Here is a 15,797-nt window from a genome sequence, read left to right as displayed (position 1 = left end):
GCTGTGTATTGTTGTGGCATGCAGGAAGAAGAAATTCACAGGGTGTTGAATATGTCTGGGTTCAGTAGGCAAAATGTACCTTTTAGATAACTTGGGGTACCCATGTGTGCCAAGAGAATCTCAACTGAAGAATGTAATGGCTTAGTGCAGAAAATGATAGCAAAGATCAAAGTGTGGAGTTCCAGGAATATTTCTTTTGCGGGTAGAGTGGTTCTCATCAATCATGTGTTGCTCACAATTCACACATATTGGTGTCAACTTCTCATTCTTCCCAAAAGAATCATTGCTGAAATTGAAAAAATCTACAGGAACTTCCTATGGAGCCAAGGAGTGGCTGATAGAGCTGGAAATGTAGCTTGGGATTCATTATGCAAGTCCAAATCTGTTGGTGGACTAGGATTCAAAAACACAGCCATATGGAATGAAGCAGCCCTTTTCAAGCATGTATGGTCAATTGCAACTAAAAAAGGCAATCTATGGATTAAATGGGTGCACAGTGTTTATATCAAGCAAGGAGATTGGTGGGAGTACAAAGCTCCCCCAACTAGCAGCTGGTATTGGAAAAAGATTGTAGAAGCAAGGGATAAAGTGAAAAGCATCATGAGCCTAAACAATTTCACAGCCGAGAAATATTCAATTTCAGGTGGATACAACCTGCTGCAACCGGTTTCAATTAAAGAAGAAGAATTGGAGAAACCTAGTTTGGTGCAGAACAAATGTTCCTAAACACAACTTCATTCTTTGGTTAGCAATATAGGACAGATTGAAAACCAAAGATAGGCTGTACATGCACAATATTATTGACAATGCAGCTTGTCTTCTCTGTTTGCAAGCTGATGAAACAGCCGAACATCTTTTCTTTTCGTGCTCTTTTTCACAAGATCTGCTCGAACAGATGAAGAAGTGGCTCAGCTGGAACATCAAAGCAACAACCTTGGTGGAGATATCAAAGAAAATCGAGAAGGGGAGACACTCAAAAACCAGAAAACAAGTGCTGTGTACAGCAATAGCAGCTCTGGTCTATATCTTATGGATTGCTCGAAATGAAAGAATGTGGAATGGAAACCAGTAAACGATTTCTACCTTGATGAAACAGATCAAATTATTGGTAAAGAATAGAGTGAGTCGGGTCTGTCCAAAAAAAGCTACAGCAAAGGATAAAAGTTGGATTGAAAACTTGTAAAGAGAAAGTTGTGAATCAATTTTAGACATACACAGTTATATATACTGTACAGTAGTATACATGGATGCCTCTTTGGTGTTCTTAGGATGTATTTGTTTGTTTTGGAGTAATGGAACTTCTGATTCATCAAAAAAAAAATTGTTGATATTAAAATATAAGGGTAGCAATTTGATCATTTAGTACATCTGAAATACCTAATAATTATCCAAATTAAGTTGCCATGGAATGTCAAATTTTGATGAGATCAACGATAATTGAGATCATTCAAGTCTTTTTTTTACTGCAAAATTTTCATGTATTTATTATCCATATATCTTTCTTTGGCAAAGAGTCATAACTATTCATTTGAATATTATCTAATAATGCATGTGTTGTTTTATTGTTCGCTATTAATAATGAAAAATTTAAGATTTCCCACCATGGTAATTACAATCTTTAAATTTTTATAGTATAAGAATTGTTCCATATATTATTCTTATACTTTACCAATAGAAATTTCGAAACAAAAAAAAATCATTTTCAAAAATTTTTAAATAGATTTTTTTTTCTTACTTATAGTCTATATGTATTTTCTTTCATTAATATTTTGGATCCGGACCCTGACCAAGACCCGGATGCCAGATGACGAACCCGACCAAGATTGGAACCCTAGACCCAGAGTTGGCCCCAGACCACGACCCCAGACCCGATCCAGATCCTCCCCAGCCCTGGCCCCGGCCGTGGGCCCGACCTCGGCCCGAGACTCTAGACCCAGACCTGGACCTATACCCAAACTCAGACTCGCACATGCACCTAGACATAGACCCCGAATGCAAACCCAGACGCCGACCTTGGACCTAGACCCTAGACCTAGACCCCTACCCGCACCTGGACATGGACCCATATGCCGACCCTAGACTCAGACCTCGGACTTGGTCCTCGGCCCCAGACCCTGGCCCGGATCTCAGATCTCGAACCTAGACCTAGACTTGGACCCTGACTCAAAATGCGAACCCAGTCCCCCTCAGAATGTGGACCTAAACCCTGACCTTAGACCTGGACCCTAGACCCATCCCCAAATCCGATGTCGGGGTCCGAGTTGGGGTTCGGGGTTGCTCTAGGGTCCGGGGTCCAAGTTCTGTGGTCTGGGCTTCGGGGTCCGATTTTGGGTCTCGGTCCAAGGTTTGGGTCTTGGTTGGGGTCGAGTCCGACTTATATAAAAGCAAAAAACAAATATGAAAGATAAAATTTCTAGAACACATTTTTATTTTTAAAATTAAAAACCAAAAGTAGTTACGGAACATATTTTTATTTTCAAAAATAAAAATAAAACAAAATTCTACTTTCACTTTTATAATTTAAAAATTAAAAAAGGGATATTGGCAAAAAAAAACCACCTGAACTTACATTTTTTAATACTTAACCACAAAAATTAATATTTTGACGGTAAAACTTGCTGAACCTAGGTCATGTTTTGCTCTTCACACTTCCATCCAAAATCCCAGTTAAGTGCCACATTGGATTACCCACGTGTACCCAAATGTACACATGACAAATGTTGTGAAAATTTGTATACGCAAGTGTACGCAATCGTAATAAGTAATAAAGTGATAAATCGAGTATCGTCTCCACAGGGATTGAAAATTGGAAATTGATTTATATAACTAATTACTCACAAATTGGTTTCAACAAAAAAAAAAAAAAAACTAAAATAAAGTGATGAGAATATGTAAAAAAAATTAACAAACACAAACTATGAAGAAAACAAGCTAGAACTATTAAATTGACCTAAAAAATACAAAATTGATATAATGGTGCAAATGAGTATTGTTGCAAATTGATGATGTCAACTAGGAATTTAAAATGTCATAATCCTTTTTCCAAAGTATTTATGTTTTGATTCTTTAATCAATTAACATATTCCTATGCCCAAGTGATTTTAAGAATACCAATTTAAGCACAATTCCTTCAAGTCATACAAGGTAAATAACATATTCCTATGCCATTTACAAATTACACTTTTCCAACACTACAAGAAATGTTACTTTTGCCAGCACATTTTTGTGCTGGCAAAAGTTGGTATTGCGCTGGTAAAATAGAATTTACCTATGATGTGTTGGTAAAAGGGGGTTGACAAATCAATGTTGGTATTAGAACTTTTACCAGCATAAAATGAAAAGCGTTGGCAAAAAAGACTTTTCCCAGCGTGTAAATGTGCTGGTAAAAGTTAGATTTTAGCCACTGCAAATATACGCTGGTAAAACTTTGATCTCTTTGCTAGCGCAGTTTGCGAAATGCGCTGGTAAAAGTTACTTTTACCAGCGCAGTAGCGAACTGTGCTGGTAAAAGTGACATTTCTTGTAGTGCAAGGTGATATTCATGCATCATTCAAGCAATTCTACTAACCCTATTTTTTCCAAAATCAAGATTAGCTTGCAACTTACTAATGGTGATCAAGCAAAAGTAAGCTATTACACAATAAACACTCTTGAATGAACAAAATTAATTCACTAAACATATATAGGAACAAAATATTAAATCACAATTTTTAGCCAACAAAATAATTCTAGCAAAAAGAAAAATTAGCTCATGCTTAATTGTGCAAAAATTACAAAATTTCAAATAAAAGAAGGATGAAAAGAAAAACCCATATTGGAGTTGTCACAATACTCCAAGCCTTCTTTGTCAAAATCCTCTTCTTCTTCCTCTTGATTTTTGCCAATCTCAAAATAAAAATACAAAGCTAAAACTCTAAATAACACTTAAATAAAACTCTCTCTTTTCACACCTAAATATAGAAAAGCATATGTATATATGCCATAGCATGCACACGTGGTACATATTTGCACATATATGATAGTCCTTCCAATCATGGGCTGCCTATTTTTTTTGGGAAATTTACATGGTATACTAACTTTTGTTAATTTTTTACAAAAATACTGCCAGGCGGTATTTTTTACTTTTTGACTGTATTTTTTTAAAAGTTTCATACTGCAGTATACTATGTTAAGTTTTCACTGGTGTTCTACTGGTGTTTTGTAGTTGTTCTACTATTGTTTTGAGTTGTTCTGCTTTGTGTTTTATAAAGACACAGTATTTTTGAAAGCTTTTCCGTGTGACAGTATTTTTGTAAAAGTTAATCTAAATTACAGTATTTTTGTAAATTTCCTTTTTTTTTTCTTTATTTTTTCATGCAAGCCCATTTGAATATTAATCACACTTTATGAATATTGTGTAGAAGATTTTTGGGCTTTGATAGTTCATGGACTTTTTTTACTCTATGACTTTTGAGACAATATGCACATAATAAAGTCCAAATTATATTTAAGCTCCTATAAAAATACACAATATTAAGAATAATACTTTTAACATGAGAAACTAAATAAAATTGATAAAATATTACAAAAATTAACTATAATTAATCTAAAAATACTATAACTAATATTTATGGAAAATTAAATAAAATAATTAAAAAGTCACTAAAATAAACTAAAAATGCTTGAGAACAAAATTAATTTAATGGACAAAAAAAGCTAAATAACTCTATTTTCATAGAGTTATCTACAAATTTTTAGTGGTCCACGTAATATTAGTTATTTAAATATTATAAAAAATAATTTAAAAATTATAAAAAATAAAATAATAATAATAAAAAATATATATTTTTTCTTTTTTTTTTCTTTCTCTTTCTTTTTTTTTTTTATCTAAAACCCTAACCTATCTTCCTTGTCCTTCTTCATCTTCTCCAGAACCACCACCACACCACCACAACCATCACTACCGCTACCACCGCCACTACACTCACCATTGAACCAAAACAAAGAAAATGTCAAAACAAAATCAACTACCACATGCTTTGAAAATCCAAAATCAAAATCAAATACCCAACCTAAAGATCGCCCTTGGTGACCTAATCGTACCCCCTGATGACGAACCCAATGGTGTAGATCCTCTAAAACTAACTACAGATCCGTCGGTGACCTAATCACACATCTTCGATTCATGACCAACCAAAGCACAAAAGAATCAGAGTTTTTAGTTTTGAGACCTAGGGAACACGATCCCATGGTCCTGTTGGACCACCTATGACTGTGGACGACTGTCTGGCTGTCAGTCCACCTGGAAAATGGAAGAGAGGGAGAAAGGGAAAGATGGCAAGGAGGAGAGAGGGGGTCGGGTTCTTGGGATTTTGGAATCAAAGAGATGGGTTTTAGGGTCCCCTGGGACCATCGCCGCCCGCAACGGCCAGTTTTCGGTCTTACCACGTCGTCAAGCAAGAGAGCAGAGAGAGGAAGGGAGTGATGGGTAGAGAGAGAGAGAGAGAGAGAGAGAGAGAGAGAGAGAGAGAGAGAGAGAGAGAGAGAGAGAGAGAGAGAGAGAGAGAGAGAGAGAGAGAGAGAGAGAGAGAGAGAGAGAGAGATTGGGTTGGGGTACTTAGGGTGTTCATATAATTTGAACTCTATTTGAGATTGGATCAAACAAATTTGGTGTAAATGGTTTAGTCAATTTGGACCGTCTATAAATTTTTGGTTCAGTCACGGTTTTAACATTTTCGGTAATAGTTCAAACTAAACTAATTCGTATAATTATTTTATATATACTTAATATATATATATATATATTGGACAAAATGTTAATATTTGAGAACAACTTGAGGTAAAATATTGAAATTGACTTGTGTGGTATAGTTCCTCCAAATAAAAAGGTCTCTAAAAGTCATTTCAGATAAGTAATTTGTATTCCCAAGGTTGTTCTCTGACAACTTTCTTGCTATCCAGAAGAAATCTCGTGGATAGGGTTAAGGTTGAATTACTTGGCATTTAAAAATGAAAAATAAAATGAGAAAAGGGAAGCAAAGTGGCCGGCCATAGCAATATGGAAACAAGCCTCTCACTTTTGCAACTTTCCTATTTTATCATTCCTAGTTTCCCATTCTCTAAAATTGCCAATTTTCTCATTTAACCACATAAATGTCAAATCTAATTATTTAATAACTATAATTAATTATTAAATAATATATTGTCATTTATTTTATTTATTAATAAAAACTAATCAAAGTTTCCCAATTAATAAATATACCCTTTAAACTCTCTATTTACTGTTTTACCCTTAATAAGTGATAAATTCACAAATAGACTTAGTCTAATCTTGAGAATTATAATTGATTAATTAAAATCAATTAAATGAGTCTTACAAGCAGTATGGTCTCAACTAGTATGGGGACCATGGGTCTATATAACCGAGCTTCCAATAAGTCGAACCGAATTTACCAAGTAAATTCCCTAACTTATTAATTCCTTATTGAATCCACTCTTAGAACTTAGAATTTCACTCTCAGTCATACAGAACGCTCTATATGTTCCACGATATAGATACGTTATTAGTTATCCATTGTTATAATCCTAATTTAATCAATGATCCTCTATATAGATGATTTACACTGTAAAGGGATTAAATTACCGTAACACCCTACAATGTATTTTATCCTTAAAACACTTAACCCTGTATAAATGATATTTCAACTAAGTGAAATGAGTACTCCGCCATTTATTTTCGTTTGGTTAAGCTCGAAGGAAATCATCCTTTACTTTCTTTTTGCCAGATTGAAGCTATAGATTCCATATTTATGTTAGCGCTCCCACTCAATTGCACTACCGTGTTCCCAAAATGTACGTATCACCCTGACCCAAAAGTAGGCTTAACTAACAAATCAAAGAACACGAATAACACTCTTGAGATTGAACCTAATCATATCAGGATTAAGATCATTTGATCTAGGATCAACAGGTGATATTGAATTGAATAGATATTACGGTAAATTCTAATATATCTAATCAAAGTTCAATATCGGTCCCTTCCGATGTATACTCCATACATCCGATACTGGTAAACTTTGCCAATGTCCTGGAAAGGACAAAACACTTTTCCAAGGTGTAAGAATACCTATCGCTGATTATACCATGTCAGTCTAAATCCAGTGTTCTGACAAATCAGGGAATAAACTTTCGAACATATAATTAAGATTATATTCCACTGTGCTGACAACACTATAATCATTAACAAATTCATATGTTCTGGACTTAAATAGAATTCATACATTATATATATAATCATGAAATAAATCATGTGAACCATGCAAGATAAAATATTATTTCTGATCTTTATTAATAAGTAAATCTGATTATATTGAAATAGGTTTTATTTAGGGCACAAAACCCAACATATACCTCATGTTGCAAGGATTGAAGACCTTCTCACTTACTTTAGGGCTTTTCCTGAACATTCAAAAAACTGCTGTGTATTGTTGTGGCATGCAAAAGAAGAAGAAATTCACAGGGTGTTGAATATGTCTGGGTTCAGTAGGCAAAATGTACCTTTTAGATAACTTGGGGTACCCATGTGTGCCAAGAGAATCTCAACTGAAGAATGTAATGGCTTAGTGCAGAAAATGATAGCAAAGATCAAAGTGTGGAGTTCCAGGAATATTTCTTTTGCGGGTAGAGTGGTTCTCATCAATCATGTGTTGCTCACAATTCACACATATTGGTGTCAACTTCTCATTCTTCCCAAAAGAATCATTGCTGAAATTGAAAAAATCTACAGGAACTTCCTATGGAGCCAAGGAGTGGCTGATAGAGCTGGAAATGTAGCTTGGGATTCATTATGCAAGTCCAAATCTGTTGGTGGACTAGGATTCAAAAACACAACCATATGGAATGAAGCAGCCCTTTTCAAGCATGTATGGTCAATTGCAACTAAAAAAGGCAATCTATGGATTAAATGGGTGCACAGTGTTTATATCAAGCAAGGAGATTGGTGGGAGTACAAAGCTCCCCCAACTAGCAGCTGGTATTGGAAAAAGATTGTAGAAGCAAGGGATAAAGTGAAAAGCATCATGAGCCTAAACAATTTCACAGCCGAGAAATATTCAATTTCAGGTGGATACAACCTGCTGCAACCGGTTTCAATTAAAGAAGAAGAATTGGAGAAACCTAGTTTGGTGCAGAACAAATGTTCCTAAACACAACTTCATTCTTTGGTTAGCAATATAGGACAGATTGAAAACCAAAGATAGGCTGTACATGCACAATATTATTGACAATGCAGCTTGTCTTCTCTGTTTGCAAGCTGATGAAACAGCCGAACATCTTTTCTTTTCGTGCTCTTTTTCACAAGATCTGCTCGAACAGATGAAGAAGTGGCTCAGCTGGAACATCAAAGCAACAACCTTGGTGGAGATATCAAAGAAAATCGAGAAGGGGAGACACTCAAAAACAGTAAAACAAGTGCCGTGTACAAGAATAGCAAACTCTCCGGGGTCTATATCTTATGGATTGCTCGAAATGAAAGAATGTGGAATGGAAACCAGTAAACGATTTCTACCTTGATGAAACAGATCAAATTATTGGTAAAGAATAGAGTGAGTCGGGTCTGTCCAAAAAAAGCTACAGCAAAGGATAAAAGTTGGATTGAAAACTTGTAAAGAGAAAGTTGTGAATCAATTTTAGACATACACAGTTATATATACTGTACAGTAGTATACATGGATGCCTCTTTGGTGTTCTTAGGATGTATTTGTTTGTTTTGGAGTAATGGAACTTCTGATTCATCAAAAAAAAAATTGTTGATATTAAAATATAAGGGTAGCAATTTGATCATTTAGTACATCTGAAATACCTAATAATTATCCAAATTAAGTTGCCATGGAATGTCAAATTTTGATGAGATCAACGATAATTGAGATCATTCAAGTCTTTTTTTTACTGCAAAATTTTCATGTATTTATTATCCATATATCTTTCTTTGGCAAAGAGTCATAACTATTCATTTGAATATTATCTAATAATGCATGTGTTGTTTTATTGTTCGCTATTAATAATGAAAAATTTAAGATTTCCCACCATGGTAATTACAATCTTTAAATTTTTATAGTATAAGAATTGTTCCATATATTATTCTTATACTTTACCAATAGAAATTTCGAAACAAAAAAAAATCATTTTCAAAAATTTTTAAATAGATTTTTTTTTCTTACTTATAGTCTATATGTATTTTCTTTCATTAATATTTTGGATCCGGACCCTGACCAAGACCCGGATGCCAGATGACGAACCCGACCAAGATTGGAACCCTAGACCCAGAGTTGGCCCCAGACCACGACCCCAGACCCGATCCAGATCCTCCCCAGCCCTGGCCCCGGCCGTGGGCCCGACCTCGGCCCGAGACTCTAGACCCAGACCTGGACCTATACCCAAACTCAGACTCGCACATGCACCTAGACATAGACCCCGAATGCAAACCCAGACGCCGACCTTGGACCTAGACCCTAGACCTAGACCCCTACCCGCACCTGGACATGGACCCATATGCCGACCCTAGACTCAGACCTCGGACTTGGTCCTCGGCCCCAGACCCTGGCCCGGATCTCAGATCTCGAACCTAGACCTAGACTTGGACCCCGACTCAAAATGCGAACCCGGGCCCCTCGAATCGTGGACCTAAACCCCGACCTAGACTGACCCTAGACCCATCCCCAACTCCGATGTCGGGGTCCGAGTTGGGGTTCGGGGTTGCTCTAGGGTCCGGGGTCCAAGTTCTGTGGTCTGGGCTTCGGGGTCCGATTTTGGGTCTCGGTCCAAGGTTTGGGTCTTGGTTGGGGTCGAGTCCGACTTATATAAAAGCAAAAAACAAATATGAAAGATAAAATTTCTAGAACACATTTTTATTTTTAAAATTAAAAACCAAAAGTAGTTACGGAACATATTTTTATTTTCAAAAATAAAAATAAAACAAAATTCTACTTTCACTTTTATAATTTAAAAATTAAAAAAGGGATATTGGCAAAAAAAAACCACCTGAACTTACATTTTTTAATACTTAACCACAAAAATTAATATTTTGACGGTAAAACTTGCTGAACCTAGGTCATGTTTTGCTCTTCACACTTCCATCCAAAATCCCAGTTAAGTGCCACATTGGATTACCCACGTGTACCCAAATGTACACATGACAAATGTTGTGAAAATTTGTATACGCAAGTGTACGCAATCGTAATAAGTAATAAAGTGATAAATCGAGTATCGTCTCCACAGGGATTGAAAATTGGAAATTGATTTATATAACTAATTACTCACAAATTGGTTTCAACAAAAAAAAAAAAAAAACTAAAATAAAGTGATGAGAATATGTAAAAAAAATTAACAAACACAAACTATGAAGAAAACAAGCTAGAACTATTAAATTGACCTAAAAAATACAAAATTGATATAATGGTGCAAATGAGTATTGTTGCAAATTGATGATGTCAACTAGGAATTTAAAATGTCATAATCCTTTTTCCAAAGTATTTATGTTTTGATTCTTTAATCAATTAACATATTCCTATGCCCAAGTGATTTTAAGAATACCAATTTAAGCACAATTCCTTCAAGTCATACAAGGTAAATAACATATTCCTATGCCATTTACAAATTACACTTTTCCAACACTACAAGAAATGTTACTTTTGCCAGCACATTTTTGTGCTGGCAAAAGTTGGTATTGCGCTGGTAAAATAGAATTTACCTATGATGTGTTGGTAAAAGGGGGTTGACAAATCAATGTTGGTATTAGAACTTTTACCAGCATAAAATGAAAAGCGCTGGCAAAAAGACTTTTCCCAGCGTGTAAATGTGCTGGTAAAAGTTAGATTTTAGCCACTGCAAATATACGCTGGTAAAACTTTGATCTCTTTGCTAGCGCAGTTTGCGAAATGCGCTGGTAAAAGTTACTTTTACCAGCGCAGTAGCGAACTGTGCTGGTAAAAGTGACATTTCTTGTAGTGCAAGGTGATATTCATGCATCATTCAAGCAATTCTACTAACCCTATTTTTTCCAAAATCAAGATTAGCTTGCAACTTACTAATGGTGATCAAGCAAAAGTAAGCTATTACACAATAAACACTCTTGAATGAACAAAATTAATTCACTAAACATATATAGGAACAAAATATTAAATCACAATTTTTAGCCAACAAAATAATTCTAGCAAAAAGAAAAATTAGCTCATGCTTAATTGTGCAAAAATTACAAAATTTCAAATAAAAGAAGGATGAAAAGAAAAACCCATATTGGAGTTGTCACAATACTCCAAGCCTTCTTTGTCAAAATCCTCTTCTTCTTCCTCTTGATTTTTGCCAATCTCAAAATAAAAATACAAAGCTAAAACTCTAAATAACACTTAAATAAAACTCTCTCTTTTCACACCTAAATATAGAAAAGCATATGTATATATGCCATAGCATGCACACGTGGTACATATTTGCACATATATGATAGTCCTTCCAATCATGGGCTGCCTATTTTTTTTGGGAAATTTACATGGTATACTAACTTTTGTTAATTTTTTACAAAAATACCGCTGTGCGGTATTTTTTACTTTTTGACCGTATTTTTTTAAAAGTTTCATACTCGTTAAAGATACTATGTTAAGTTTTCACCGGTGTTCTACCGGTGTTTTGTAGTTGTTCTACTATTGTTTTCGAGTTGTTCGCTTTGTGTTTTATAAAGACAGCGTATTTTTGAAAGCTTTTCCGTGTGACAGTATTTTTGTAAAAGTTAATCTAAATTACAGTATTTTTGTAAATTTCCTTTTTTTTTTCTTTATTTTTTCATGCAAGCCCATTTGAATATTAATCACACTTTATGAATATTGTGTAGAAGATTTTTGGGCTTTGATAGTTCATGGACTTTTTTTACTCTATGACTTTTGAGACAATATGCACATAATAAAGTCCAAATTATATTTAAGCTCCTATAAAAATACACAATATTAAGAATAATACTTTTAACATGAGAAACTAAATAAAATTGATAAAATATTACAAAAATTAACTATAATTAATCTAAAAATACTATAACTAATATTTATGGAAAATTAAATAAAATAATTAAAAAGTCACTAAAATAAACTAAAAATGCTTCGAGAACAAAATTAATTTAATGGACAAAAAAAGCTAAATAACTCTATTTTCATAGAGTTATCTACAAATTTTTAGTGGTCCACGTAATATTAGTTATTTAAATATTATAAAAAATAATTTAAAAATTATAAAAAATAAAATAATAATAATAAAAAATATATATTTTTTCTTTTTTTTTTCTTTCTCTTTCTTTTTTTTTTTTATCTAAAACCCTAACCTATCTTCCTTGTCCTTCTTCATCTTCTCCAGAACCACCACCACACCACCACAACCATCACTACCGCTACCACCGCCACTACACTCACCATTGAACCAAAACAAAGAAAATGTCAAAACAAAATCAACTACCACATGCTTTGAAAATCCAAAATCAAAATCAAATACCCAACCTAAAGATCGCCCTTGGTGACCTAATCGTACCCCCTGATGACGAACCCAATGGTGTAGATCCTCTAAAACTAACTACAGATCCGTCGGTGACCTAATCACACATCTTCGATTCATGACCAACCAAAGCACAAAAGAATCAGAGTTTTTAGTTTTGAGACCTAGGGAACACGATCCCATGGTCCTGTTGGACCACCTATGACTGTGGACGACTGTCTGGCTGTCAGTCCACCTGGAAAATGGAAGAGAGGGAGAAAGGGAAAGATGGCAAGGAGGAGAGAGGGGGTCGGGTTCTTGGGATTTTGGAATCAAAGAGATGGGTTTTAGGGTCCCCTGGGACCATCGCCGCCCGCAACGGCCAGTTTTCGGTCTTACCACGTCGTCAAGCAAGAGAGCAGAGAGAGGAAGGGAGTGATGGGTAGAGAGAGAGAGAGAGAGAGAGAGAGAGAGAGAGAGAGAGAGAGAGAGAGAGAGAGAGAGAGAGAGAGAGAGAGAGAGAGAGAGAGAGAGAGAGAGAGAGAGAGAGAGATTGGGTTGGGGTACTTAGGGTGTTCATATAATTTGAACTCTATTTGAGATTGGATCAAACAAATTTGGTGTAAATGGTTTAGTCAATTTGGACCGTCTATAAATTTTTGGTTCAGTCACGGTTTTAACATTTTCGGTAATAGTTCAAACTAAACTAATTCGTATAATTATTTTATATATACTTAATATATATATATATATATTGGACAAAATGTTAATATTTGAGAACAACTTGAGGTAAAATATTGAAATTGACTTGTGTGGTATAGTTCCTCCAAATAAAAAGGTCTCTAAAAGTCATTTCAGATAAGTAATTTGTATTCCGGAAGGTTGTTCTCGGACAACTTTCTTGCTATCCAGGAAGAAATCTCGTGGATAGGGTTAAGGTTGAATTACTTGGAATTTAAAAATGAAAAATAAAATGAGAAAAGGGAAGCAAAGTGGCCGGCCATAGCAATATGGAAACAAGCCTCTCACTTTTGCAACTTTCCTATTTTATCATTCCTAGTTTCCCATTCTCTAAAATTGCCAATTTTCTCATTTAACCACATAAATGTCAAATCTAATTATTTAATAACTATAATTAATTATTAAATAATATATTGTCATTTATTTTATTTATTAATAAAAACTAATCAAAGTTTCCCAATTAATAAATATACCCTTTAAACTCTCTATTTACTGTTTTACCCTTAATAAGTGATAAATTCACAAATAGACTTAGTCTAATCTTGAGAATTATAATTGATTAATTAAAATCAATTAAATGAGTCTTACAAGCAGTATGGTCTCAACTAGTATGGGGACCATGGGTCTATATAACCGAGCTTCCAATAAGTCGAACCGAATTTACCAAGTAAATTCCCTAACTTATTAATTCCTTATTGAATCCACTCTTAGAACTTAGAATTTCACTCTCAGTCATACAGAACGCTCTATATGTTCCACGATATAGATACGTTATTAGTTATCCATTGTTATAATCCTAATTTAATCAATGATCCTCTATATAGATGATTTACACTGTAAAGGGATTAAATTACCGTAACACCCTACAATGTATTTTATCCTTAAAACACTTAACCCTGTATAAATGATATTTCAACTAAGTGAAATGAGTACTCCGCCATTTATTTTCGTTTGGTTAAGCTCGAAGGAAATCATCCTTTACTTTCTTTTTGCCAGATTGAAGCTATAGATTCCATATTTATGTTAGCGCTCCCACTCAATTGCACTACCGTGTTCCCAAAATGTACGTATCACCCTGACCCAAAAGTAGGCTTAACTAACAAATCAAAGAACACGAATAACACTCTTGAGATTGAACCTAATCATATCAGGATTAAGATCATTTGATCTAGGATCAACAGGTGATATTGAATTGAATAGATATTACGGTAAATTCTAATATATCTAATCAAAGTTCAATATCGGTCCCTTCCGATGTATACTCCATACATCCGATACTGGTAAACTTTGCCAATGTCCTGGAAAGGACAAAACACTTTTCCAAGGTGTAAGAATACCTATCGCTGATTATACCATGTCAGTCTAAATCCAGTGTTCTGACAAATCAGGGAATAAACTTTCGAACATATAATTAAGATTATATTCCACTGTGCTGACAACACTATAATCATTAACAAATTCATATGTTCTGGACTTAAATAGAATTCATACATTATATATATAATCATGAAATAAATCATGTGAACCATGCAAGATAAAATATTATTTCTGATCTTTATTAATAAGTAAATCTGATTATATTGAAATAGGTTTTATTTAGGGCACAAAACCCAACATATACCTCATGTTGCAAGGATTGAAGACCTTCTCACTTACTTTAGGGCTTTTCCTGAACATTCAAAAAACTGCTGTGTATTGTTGTGGCATGCAGGAAGAAGAAATTCACAGGGTGTTGAATATGTCTTGGTTCAGTAGGCAAAATGTACCTTTTAGATAACTTGGGGTACCCATGTGTGCCAAGAGAATCTCAACTGAAGAATGTAATGGCTTAGTGCAGAAAATGATAGCAAAGATCAAAGTGTGGAGTTCCAGGAATATTTCTTTTGCGGGTAGAGTGGTTCTCATCAATCATGTGTTGCTCACAATTCACACATATTGGTGTCAACTTCTCATTCTTCCCAAAAGAATCATTGCTGAAATTGAAAAAATCTACAGGAACTTCCTATGGAGCCAAGGAGTGGCTGATAGAGCTGGAAATGTAGCTTGGGATTCATTATGCAAGTCCAAATCTGTTGGTGGACTAGGATTCAAAAACACAGCCATATGGAATGAAGCAGCCCTTTTCAAGCATGTATGGTCAATTGCAACTAAAAAAGGCAATCTATGGATTAAATGGGTGCACAGTGTTTATATCAAGCAAGGAGATTGGTGGGAGTACAAAGCTCCCCCAACTAGCAGCTAGTATTGGAAAAAGATTGTAGAAGCAAGGGATAAAGTGAAAAGCATCATGAGCCTAAACAATTTCACAAAGCTCGAGAAATATTCAATTTCGTGGATACAACCCGCCGCAACCGGCTTTCAATTAAAGAAGAAGAATTGGAGAAACCTAGTTTGGTGCAGAACAAATGTTCCTAAACACAACTTCATTCTTTGGTTAGCAATATAGGACAGATTGAAAACCAAAGATAGGCTGTACATGCACAATATTATTGACAATGCAGCTTGTCTTCTCTGTTTGCAAGCTGATGAAACAGCCGAACATCTTTTCTTTTCGTGCTCTTTTTCACAAG

The 15,797-nt window shown here is 34.7% G+C and overlaps 1 long non-coding RNA gene across 1 annotated transcript; it reads right to left on the bottom strand.

Moving 5' to 3' along the window:
* Positions 1–4,466: 4,466 nt before the first annotated feature.
* On the bottom strand, positions 4,467–5,503 carry LOC133038534 (uncharacterized). Its single transcript, XR_009688056.1, has 2 exons — positions 5,052–5,503; positions 4,467–4,957 (listed from the first exon to the last, which is right to left on the bottom strand). It is a non-coding gene; the product is annotated as an uncharacterized LOC133038534 (long non-coding RNA).
* Between the last annotated feature and the right edge of the window lie 10,294 nt (positions 5,504–15,797).

Source organism: Cannabis sativa, chromosome 5 (assembly GCF_029168945.1).
Source record: "Cannabis sativa cultivar Pink pepper isolate KNU-18-1 chromosome 5, ASM2916894v1, whole genome shotgun sequence".
NCBI lineage: Eukaryota > Viridiplantae > Streptophyta > Magnoliopsida > Rosales > Cannabaceae > Cannabis > Cannabis sativa.
This window is presented reverse-complemented; position numbering and strand designations above follow the sequence as displayed.